Below are 12,606 nucleotides of genomic sequence, written 5' to 3' on the forward strand. Positions count from 1 at the left end.
CATTGAACCACAACTTTTTGCTTCATTTGGCAGCCAAATTCAAGTATACGGGCGGCTGCCCCCAAACCTCTTTCCGTGTTGTGTGGATCTTATTACAACACATAAAGAATTGAAGGCTAACTGGCAAGAAAAATCATCTAGAATGAAGCGCCTTTTATTTTCATTACAGCATGGTGTCAAATACCGGCAGCCGCTCTTGTCAAAAGAAATCCAGTGGCAGAGATGTGTTGTGTATTATTAATGACTCGTATTCTGCGCTGTCGGAAGAAAGTAACAATGAGAGTGCTGCTGAAGAACTGTTTTGTTGGTTTTATGTTTTTCACAATCTGGGCAATAAAAATGAGTTTGACGAAACAAACTAATTAAGCCTCCAAAGAGTTAAAGAATCGTTTTGATAGTTTGGCACAAACTACTAGAATTGACATACCCCTTCCTAAATACTCCCATCCACTTTAAATAATTGCCTCTAGTCCGGGAAACTGTGGATCAAGAAATAACAATGTCACTGTAATTTATTTACTCTAAAGCCTTAAATGTTTAGTTTTCAAAGTTCAGTAGTGTACAAGTAGCAGAGGACCAGATTGGGGAAGTCCACAAGTGTTGAGAAGATAGAGAATGAATCAAAATAAAGAGGTGCAGAAGTGCAGTAAGCATACATGTTGAAGTTACCAAGAATTGGAGCATAATGGTATTGGGGAAAACAATTGTGTTTTTTTACAATTTGTTAAATAGGACCCATTAATTTGTGTTAGGAATATAGGGTTATTTAGATAAGACGCTATCTTTTAAGTGAATACGTTATGTAAATAGGACTACAGAGCTTATAAGGGAAGGTTAGACCTCTTATATCATTGAAAGATGCTGAGAAATTAGTTCACGCTTTTGTTTTCAGTCGACTAGATTACTGTAACACACTCCTCTCAGGACTACCCAAAAAAGACATAAATCGTTTGCAACTAGTGCAGAATGCAGCTGCTAATTCTAACTAGAAAAAGAAAATTCGAGCACATTTCTCCAGTTTTGATGTCACTACACTGGTTACCTGTGTCATTCAAAATTAACTTTAAAATACTGCTTATGGTTTATAAAATCTTAAATAATCTCGCTCCATCTTATATATCAGAATGTCTGACACCTTATATTCCAAATCGTAACCTTAGATCCTCAAATGAGTGTCTGCGTAGAATTCCAAGAGCTAAACTTAAAAGAAGTGGTGAGGCAGCCTTCTGCTGTTATGCACCTAAAATCTGGAATAGCCTGCCAATAGGAATTTGCCAGGCTAATACAGTGGAGCACTTTAAAAAATAGCTAAAAACACATTACTTTAACATGTCTTTCTCATAACTTCACTTTAATTTAATCCTGATACTCTGTATATTCAATTAATTATCATAACTATTCATGGTGGCTCTAAAATCCATCCTAACCCCTACTCTCTCTTCTGTTTCTTTTCCCGGTTTTCTGTGGTGGTGACCTGCGCCACCACCACCCAATCAAAGCACCATGATGTTCCTACATTGATGGATTAAAAGCCAGAAGTCTACATGACCATCATCATCAAGTCCTTCAATGAGAACCCTAAATACAAAGAGGACTGTTCATTTATGTTAGGTAGAATGCCCAGAGGGGGCTGGGTGGTCTCATGGTCTGGAACCCCTGCAGATTTTTTTTTTTTTCTCCAGCCATCTGGAGTTTTTTTGTTTTTTCTGTCCTCCCTGGCCATCGGACCATACTCTTATTCTATGTTAATTAGTGTTGTCTTATTTTAATTCTTACTTTGTCTTTTTTTCTCTTTTCTTCATCATGTAAAGCACTTTGAGCTACATTATTTGTATGAACATGTGCTATGGGAAAAGCGCTATATAAATGTAATGAATTATTATTATTATTATATAAATAAATGTTGTTGTTGTTAGCATTATTTTAAAAAAATGTGTTTTAAACAAGAGTGTATCAGGCAAATGCTTTTTTGAACAGAAGGTCTGATCAACAAGCATATGACATTGAGCTCATAGGAATAAGTAAGTGTTTTTCAATAGGATTAGGGATGTATGCAAATAGGCTGAAGGATTTTGGGAGATATGCAAATGTAAAAGCAAATCCTAATATAGTATTATAACTATTATATTGTATAAGATATAATTTCAGATAAATTAACCAGTGTTTGTGTTTATAAGCAGGTATGAAATAAGTGCTTGGGACCTTTCACTCAACATGTTATTGTAATTGGCTAAAAGTACTTTCAATGCCAAGTAACAAGACCATTGGAAATTATCAGTTGTCTAATTTTAGCAGATGCAGCTATTTGGAAGCACTTCTTGACATTATTGTCAGGCTAGTCACAATAGCATCCCAACATTCACAAAAATCACAAGTGGCATAAGATGACTTTAAAATAAACCCTCAGCAGCATTAAGAAGATAAAAACTACAGCAGCTAAAAAGGCAAAAAAAAACAAACTATTTGATAAGAAACTTGCTGCATGGACTTTGATTTGAGTCATTCAGGCTGTATATTTTCTTCTATTTTAACTTCTAATGTTTAATATGCCTTGTTTCTCCTGAAATAAATATAGGGTTTACACATTAAGTAAAGTATTATCTCATTGAAACTAACTTGTGTTTACTGTAACACTAGCAATCAGTGAGGAGTTGAAGGTTCAATAGGATGAGTGATCAAGATACTTATCCCAGTCATAAGAGGTCAGTAGGTTCTGTAGGTTGAGCACTTCAGACGCTAATCCAAGTCCTTCAGGTCTATTAATTTAACAGAGGGATTCTTGTTCGGTTTCAGTTCTGTCAGGGGTGGAAAACCAGGAACAAATTATGAGTTGGAAGTGTGTAGCCTGCCCTTGTTAGGGTATTCACAGGTACAGCCCTTACAATGGTGGAATACTGGGTGCAACAGTAGTCTCAGTACAATGCTACCTGTCATTGTTAAGGCATTCAGAGGTTAAGTATTAAGTCATTTTAAAGGTGGAAAACTGCAAGCAGGAGTGGTCCCGAATGCATGTAGCATGCTCTGTATTAAGGATACCAGGGGTAAGTATTGCAGAGTTCACATATAAAACAAGATTAGTAAGCTTAGGAACGTTATTTAGGCATTTCTTTTTGTTAATAAAAATAAAAAAAACTGTTGAAGCTAAAGTGTCTTTCATGGACACTTTAATCATAACACAATAATCAAAGTTGGTTCATAATAAAAAAATACATTTAGTGAAGAGAAAATTGACAGATAGCTACAAGGGCAACAAAGAGAGCACCTAAATATTTCAAGACAGCAATAAAATATTTGGGTTGAGAAGAAATGTTGAAATTGATCTAATTTGAATAATACATCTTTATAATGTAGTATTCATTGTGCAATTGATTGAATTATGCCAAATTTATCAAATTAGTAAATGTAAAAAAGTAAATTGTAAATGACAATATAATGTGCTACTGTGGTTTTCCTCCCATATTCTAAAAGATGTCTATGTTAGGTTAATTGGAAACTTTAAAATAAATCTGTGTAAGTGTATACGTTAGTGGGTTCACCTGTTTAGGAATGCTCCAGGCCTTGTGCCCAACTCTACTGAGCCATAACCCTATGTCCATGAATAGAATGAAGGGGGGGTTGAAATTTTACAATACTATATTTTATTGTTACAAATCACCAGTTTATTGTCTTTAGTGAGTTATAAAATAAAAGTCATAATCATGGGAAGTCATTTCTGACATACAGCATAAATATGAGACATGTTGAACTTTAGTTTTATTGTTTGTTTCTATTCCAACACTTCCTACATTTAATTACAGTACATATCTATATATAGGACATATTATGTCTGATTTGTACCATAATTGTGGCAGAGTAGCTAAGTAGGTTGCCTTGTTGCTGTAGGACATACATCCCGAGGTATCTCCTACATGAGATTTGTTTTCATTTGAGTGTTTGTCTCTAACCAGCTATGAACTGGCCTTCAACTGACTTTTTTTGTTCTGCCCACTAATATTATCATAAACAACAGCTTCATAAAAACAGCCCTAAACAAGGAAAAAGTAGGGAAATAAAAAGAATTAGTAGAGTTAAATTACTTTGAGAAGATCGGCATGAACAATGTCCCCAGAGTTCAATATTTTGTGAACCTAGATGAATGGTGATTTGTTCATTTTAGCCATCCATCCATCACCTTTATACAATATGCGTTACTTCACTTTGTTTTGCATGAATAAAAGGTTGGTTTAAATCTTGCCTTGATCATGGCAAAGTATCAAAAACATTTTTTTGTTTATTAAACCAAAGATAAATGTGTATTATGTTAACACTGCTTGGCCTAGATAATTGCATTCATTAGCAAAGTAAAGTGTGCATGAATCTATTGTAAAGCCTACATCTATTTAAATTCTTTGAAGAGGAAAGGGCAAATACCAAGCATTATTATAGTATGTGAGAACTACTCACATACTAACTTAATTAAATGTGCTGTGACCATTCATATCAAAAATCATTATAAAATTTAAGGTGAAAGGTTCACCAACATGTAAGCATAATTTGTCCTTTTTATATTGCCAGATGTAGATATCTGATTTATTAATTGAATGTTTTGGTAAACATATATGAATTCCACAAGAAGCCTTGATATTTACACTGCTGATATAGGTACTATAGCAGTAACATTGTGTTTCGTTTTTATTTTTCAGAATGAAGTTAACTTCCAGCTATATTCTTCTGTTTTACAGATCTACATTATGCATCACTTGCTTGAGTCATATACAAAGTAGGAAAACGTACTGCATGTTGACTTATAGTCCATCGAGCATGTAATTGTAGGCATGCAACTTTCTTATTTATGACCATTACTGAGACAGAAAGAGAAACTGTTCCAGCAAAAATAAATCATTTTACTTGTAGTGCTGAATGCTTCAGTAGAGAGGGATTTATATGCAGTAGTGCTGCATCATGCAATGTACTATAATGGTCAGACCATTTAATGCTAAAATCGTATATTTCCATTTATGCAGTTTCCTTGTTAGAGAAATTTTCAAATTATCATATACAGTAGCAAACTCCTCTTCATGGCAAAACATTCAGAGTGATCACCCACCTATCCAACAATCAAGAGCACTACATTCAAAGGCAGAGCGGAAGAGAGGTTAGTCAGATTGCATTTTTTCAAACATTTTGAGAGGGTATTTAAATAACTGTGGGCAGTTTGAACTTGGTAAAAGTACATGTTATGTTATTTACAGGTAAATAGATTTGTCTGCACAATGCTGTTGACCAGAAATGGACTCTACAAAGAGGAGATGCTAGAAACAGTGGAGTTCAGTAAAAAAAACCTGCATCTCCAGTGCAGACTGATGTATATTTCGACTTAATCTTATCCAAATAGAATGTGCATTTGATGGTACACAGAAAGAATATCTGAAGAGCCCATTGTATAATGTACTTAAAAAATGTGTGCCCATATATAACCTGCTTCCCAAAAACATAATTGGCCTATGGAATCCTAGCTTAATTTACATTACATATGAGAGGGTTCTAGAATCTTGTGCGACCAGATCACACTCTGCTTTCATTTGCAAGGAATTCTCTCAATTGTGCTTTCTGAAGAGTTGGAAGAAAGTAAGATAGGAATGTTGGTATTTTCAGTTTATTAAATGGGCAACTTACTCCACAAGAATGTCAGGTAAATTGCATTGTAAACTAATTGCCATCGCAGGGGTTTTGGCAAAAGATTTTTATTACCATTTTCTGATTAGTTTGTTCATGTGTGCCTTGCAGTTTGTTTAAAAAGAAATAAATAAATTAAACTGCATATGAGATTTGCATATTTTAAGTTTTCTTTGGTTATTTAGGTTTGATTGGGAGAAATCTTGAAAAGGTGCTTTGGTATAACATTTAGCTTTGTTGGATTTAAATTCTGGCCAGAAAACTTGAAAGACTGTCTTTATATGTTTTCTCCAGGTATAGTAAGCAGTAAAAATAATGAATTTTTTGGTAATCAATACATCCTTGTGATTAGTGGTTTAAATACAGTAGCTTTGCAGGCTATGTGTGCATTATGTTTTATTCTAATTTGCCTTAAATCCTGTTCTGCTTTACCCAAAACAATATAAAAGGGTTCAAGTACAGCAGAATGAGCAGCTTGCCTAAAACCACCAATTTACACTGACCACTGTTTCAAGCAATTAAACTTGTATTAAGCATTAAACTGCCATTTTTCTATAATGGTTTATGGTTTTTGACATTTTGTTTCTTGTTTTAAGATATTTTGAATATTTAGAAGGATTTAGCATTCTATGAATAAATAGAACTAATCCTCCTAAGCCCCCTGCAAGATTCATCATTCACTTTGGTTTTCTCTCACTTTCCAAAGATATGCATGTTAAGTTAATGTTCAACTCTAATTTCATTCTATATAACTGTGGGTGTAAGTTAAAGCTGTTTCCTACTTTGTACCCGCTGGACACCTGCTGCTGTGTTGATATATGAAAATAAGCATTTTCTGTGTCCAGAAAGTAGTATCTGAAAGATAGAAATGATTCATTGGCACAGAGAGATTGCAGTTTACCACCTCTAGAGAAGTTTGGTAATGGCAGAAAATAAAGGATTAATTAATACAAAATAACAAACTGTAACATTCTTAGACCTATTTATCCAGATTTCTTGTCCCTGTTACTCCTAAAACAATTCACAGGGGTCCCCATATGGAGCACAGCCACCAAATAACATAACCCTTTGATGGTCTGTAATATTCTAGCATCTCTACATCCTAAGGCAGTATTAAAGGGCTCAGACACTGTGGCTGTACCCGTATTGCCTACCTTTGTCATTAGGCTGCAAGTCCCCAGATGTGTGGCAGCATCTATTGCATCATAGGAGTATTTAAAACGTACTGTATGTCAGACTCTGTTGAGGCTTTGAATGTACCTATTTGTGGTGTTTGGAACCACCAACCTTGTCCCTCTGCTCTCTTTCTCATTCTCACTCTCTCATGCTGTAGAATGTATTTTTTTTTCAAGCCAGAAAACCATGCATTGGATTCAGACCACTTTTTATATACAATTTATGTAGCCAATTTTTCACAGCAATCAAATGTCTGATAACCTTAGAAATAACTATAGAAATGTCTAAAGTTGGTTTTAGAGATATCTAGTGATTATATGTATATAATTGAAATTTTATCATTCTGTATGAAATTACATAGCCTAAGGGGGATAGATAAATATCAAATGAAACGGGAGCAAAAACAGAACTTAGGGACAGTGCACATTACAAAATAAGGAATGTGACAAAGTTATGGTTGTCTGTGGTGAACTCAAAAATAATGAAATGTTTGTTTAAACAGACATAAACTTTATACAGTAAACATGATACTGGTGCCATTTCAGTAGGATGCCAAAATGTCATGTCATAAGTAGCACTTTGATCAATCAAGAAAACATGAACAGAGGGTGAATTATTATGTCATCTAACAATAAATCACTTAATATTTACATTAAAAAACATTTGAGTTTAATGACAGTTACAAGATGCAAAATAGTCAGAATCATATATTTTTTATACAAAAGTGACAACAGTTAACATCAAATACTAGTACATTTAATAAAATATGAGTGTGAAAGAGTGGAAAACAATTGAATCAGGGAGATAGACTATACATCAAAAAGGGATGTTATTTAAATGTTTTCAGCTGTTTTGGACTGAGCAGTGAAAACTGCCAGTTTAAGAGACAGTCAATTTCCAATGTTTGGTATTTTCAATATCTGTAATACTATATTTAACACGAGAATCCCTGAAACCTACAAAAAAAGTCATAATTCCAGGCCACCTTAAATTCCCTAGCACCTCTTCTCATCAGCATCTTTTGTTTTGCAAATGTGTCGATCAGCACAAGCAGCCTGTTATCTCATCCCCCCCACCGATGCAGCTCAAGTCAGACAAAAAGTTCTCCCAGCTCATGTCTGATTATCTGGGTTGAGGTTCCTGGAGTTGTACAGGGTAAATAATGTATCGTTATTTGGAATACATATATTTCAGGTGTGTTCCATGTCTACAACAATCTGGGTAAATGTAGGACGACAGGAAATGCAAGGCAAGAAATGCTGAACACATAGCTGAAACAGAAATTTTTTTCATGTAATGACAAAATGCTGACGTGAAGTATATAATGTGTGAAGACCTAAAAAAATTTGTGCTAGTCATTTAACTCCTCATGTTAATGTGTCATAGGTGGAATCATGAATAAATCTCCAGGTCCAGATAATATATATCTTCAAGTGATTAAGAGGGTTAGTGAGCGCATATATAAACCCTTGACACATATTTTCAGTAAGTCACTAAACAATGGGGAAATCCATAAGGATTTCCATCCATCCATCCATTTTCCAACCCGCTGAATCCGAACACAGGGTCACGGGGGTCTGCTGGAGCTAATCCCAGCCAACACAGGGCACAAGGCAGGGAACCAATCCCGGGCAGGGTGCCAACCCACCGCAGCCATAAGGATTTGAAAATGGCAAATATTACACCTTCATATAAAAAGTTGATTGAGTAGATCCAAATAATTAAAGCCAAGTAAGCTTAACATGCATCACAGGTAAATTAATGGAAGGTATTATTGAGGAAAAGATTAAGCAACACATGGAAAGAACAGGAGCTTTACTGAACATTCAACATGGGTTCAGACAAGGAAGGTCATGTTTTACTAACATGCTGATATTCTATGAGAAAGCAACCAAATTATACAATCAGAGCAGTGCATATATATTTTTATCTTGACTTTCAGAAAGCACTTAATAAGGTTCCACATAAGGGGCTGGGCTTCAAACTAAAGAATTGGAAGTTCAGTGTATACTGTGTAGATGGGTGCAGAATTGGCTTAAACACAAGAAGCAGAGGGAGATGGTGTGAGGAACCTTATAAGAATTAGGTGATGTTAAGATGGATATCCCTCAGGAGTCAGTGTTAGGACTGCTGCTGTTTTTAATATATATAAATGATTTGGATAGAAATATAAACAGAAAGCTGTATAGGTTTGCAGATAATACCAAGCTAGGTGGATTGGTAGATAATCTGAAATCTGTTGAATCATTATGGAGGAACTTGTACAGCATACAGGCTTGGATAGATTTGTGGCAGTTGAAATTCAATGTAAGTACAGTAAATGTAAAGTATTTCAGGTATGATTTAAAAATGTTAGATTTAATTACACAATGGGAGGTCTCAAAGCTGGATATAGAAGATATGGTGGACTTGACACTATCAGTCTCTAGGCAGTTCAGAAGCCATTAAGAAAGCTAAGAAAATGAGAGGTTACATGGCACCATGTGTAAAGTACAAGTCCAAGGAGGTGGTGAGGCCTCATCTGGAGTACTCTGTGTAGTTTTGGTCTCTGGGCTACTAAAAGACCTAGCAGCATTAGAAAAAGTCCAGAGAAGAGTGATTGGGCTGATTCTAGGATTGCAATAGATGAATTATAAAGATAGATTAAAGGAGTTGAACCTTTTCAGTTTAAGCGGAAACAGATTAAGAGATGACATGATTGAAGTATTTAAATGTATTAACGGAATTAGTACAGTGGATTATTATATATGTAGTATTGATGCGTTCAACAAAGGTAACTATAACTACATACCATAGCTGAACCAAAATAACAAACAAAGGAACTACTGTGATAGTATGGAAACAAATCAATAAAAATAAACAATGTAGCCTTGAACAATTATGTATAGGAGTAGAGAAATACATTTATTATTTGGCTGATGCCTTTATTCAAGGTAACTTAAAACATTTGAGATAGAAATGGTTACATTCCTTTTGTTTTTCCAATTGGGGAACAGGCAAGTGAAGTGACTTACTCATGGTCACACAGTGTCAGTAGTGGGATTTAAACTCACAACCTCAGGGTTTGAAGTCCAAAGTACAAACCTTAGCCACCACTCCACACTGCTTGTCAAAAAAGTTTTACTTTGGTTCATGCCTTTACTCAAGGTGACTTATAACATTTGGCACACAGTTGGATACATTTCTTTTGGTTTTGCCAATTTTAGTACAGGCAGGTAAAGTTAAATTAATAGTTAAATAAAGACCCGTTAATCTTTGGCCAAATGAAAAGTCCAAATTACTTAAAATCATGCTAATAGGAGATATCAATAATAGAGCATATGCCCAGCTGACAACAGAGGAGACAAAAATTTAGATTCTGCCTAACAGCCTTCAAAGAGAAAATAAACCTCTGAGGATTTACTTTCCTTTGGAAATAACAAAGACAAAATGTGGATGAATTAGACGAACTGCGTGCCCTTCACTTAATGACATTATACAGTGTTGTCCAGCGTCCATAACAGAAAGAGAATTTCTGATGTTGTCTCAGTGATTATGAAGGTTGACACATGGCAGCCCTTTATTTAAAAGTTTATTGTAATTAGTTTGGTTAATTGCCGTTTGCAGTGGCATTGGAGTTGTCAAGAAAAAATCATGAATTTTTATATAATTACATAAAAGACATATGTTTTTAATGCTTTCATCGTCCACTTGATCATAAAAACAAAAGATAAAGGTAAGTGACCATTGGTTTCTGAAATGTCTTCATTAGTAAAGAATCTAATTCACACAATGCTTATTTGCAGTCCTTTTGTCTTATATTATTCTTCACAGCTGCTGCAATAATCATTGTAACGTGTCTCTCTATAAAAAGGCACTATACAGTATCTGGGGGATGGGGGATGAATTTTATTTTGTTTAGCTCTGTTTTGTTTTGGTTCTTTTTCCTCTGTATTCATTTCAAAGTAAATGGTTGTATCTGTTATTATTTGTTTTATTGAGTAATATACCATGGTAATGTTCTGGTTTTTGAAAATAAAATTTCTATTAAAAATTAAAAAAAAATAAAGGGCACTACATAGAATTTAATTGCTTCAATGACAAAGTTGAAAAAAATTCAACAAAAGTTCTTGCTCTCTCTTAATTCTTCATGTACATTCACTATGCCAGTCACAGATGAAAGATGCAATGTACAACAGAAACCTGGAAACTTGATTTTTTAACAAACTGTGCTAAATACATGCAACTGCTTGCCAAATTAGACTGTGAAAGAAGGAAATCAAATAAAATCTATCTAGTGGAATACTTTGCAGAATATGTGGTTTCCTCACCACACTGAAGTGCATTTTTTCTCTGTTTTATTTATTTATTTATTTATTTTTTCAGCATATCACAGTCAGATGATCTATCTCCTAAATTGAATTGTTAAGAGTAAAAAAAACAAAACACTCTAATCTGCCTTCTGATACAGAGTGGTTATGGTGGCATTTGTTAACATGGGACAACGTCATTGTGTGATCAGTGTGATGAACATTTTTTCAAGAGAAAGGCAGATTTTTTATCAGCTTCAACATACATTCCTTGCCAAGTCTTTTATTTTGAGAAATCTGAACACATTGTGAAAAATTAGGGGGATGGGAATGAAGGGCATTGGTGTTGAGGAGAATCCTTAAATGGACAATTTCTTTGAGCATATTTGTCCAAGAAAGTACATAGTCAGCTTTCTTGGCTTTCCTCCTGCTTTGAACTCTTTGATGTCTGGCATAAATTAATTAGCTTTGCATTATTGCAATGTTGCTTATCTTTGGAGTTGCTACTGCTGTATTTAATAAGTCATGATATTCTACTGAGAGAAGCACTTGACAGCGATAGCGGAGATTTAGAAGCTTTTTAGAGGTGCTTGACAGTCTGCAAGCTATCAGTAGAGGGGAGGGGAGGAAGCAATATTCACTGCTAAGATTAGCATATCACAGAACAATAACAGTAATTCATTTTTTATTGTGCAAGCAGACTTACCTTTAATATAACTGAGATGTTTATCTTTACAAGTAAAGATTGCTATTTCACATAGAAAGAAACTTGACTGTACATGTTTCATATATTCATTATACATCACTTGTAGTCATTCGTATAAGATTTATATTTAAAAAAAAACAAACTAATATATAGGTTTTTATTCTTTCACGCATTACCGTGGTATTTTTTTTCCATCTGTGGAAACTCATCACTTTATTTCGAACTAGAAATAAAACTATCTCCACAATAAAAACTATGAATACAGTAACAGAAGGTTATCAGAGGCCCTGCAATGGACTGGCACCCTGTTCAGGATTATTTGCTGCTTAGCACCCAGTGCTGCTGAGAGCCCTGAAATGGATCAAACAGGTTTGAGAACTTAATGTTATGTATGTTTGCTAGCGTAAAGGGCTAAATTAACATAAAATGAAGAAGATGCTGTTTGCTTCATAAGGGGCACCTCAATTCCTGTATTTCTGATCTTTCTTTTTGATACATTTAATACTATAAATGAGTCACCTACCTATCCTCATAGTGTAACTCACTATTGCAGTAGCATTCAAACATAAAGTTTCAGGTTCATCAACGTCAGGCCACTTTATAAAATAGCTTGTTCTGTGTTTTCTGCCCATTTGCTAATGGGGCTGGTCTGGAATTAACATTCAAATAAAAGATAAAAACCTACTTATGTTTTCTTTTTTGTTTGAGTCTGTCTTTATTTTCTTCCACGTCTGTCTTTGCTTATCTTTTATATATTGTTACACAGGTTTTGCTGGACTA

Source organism: Erpetoichthys calabaricus, chromosome 12, assembly GCF_900747795.2.
Source record: "Erpetoichthys calabaricus chromosome 12, fErpCal1.3, whole genome shotgun sequence".
In the NCBI taxonomy this organism is placed as follows: Eukaryota; Metazoa; Chordata; class Cladistia; order Polypteriformes; family Polypteridae; genus Erpetoichthys; species Erpetoichthys calabaricus.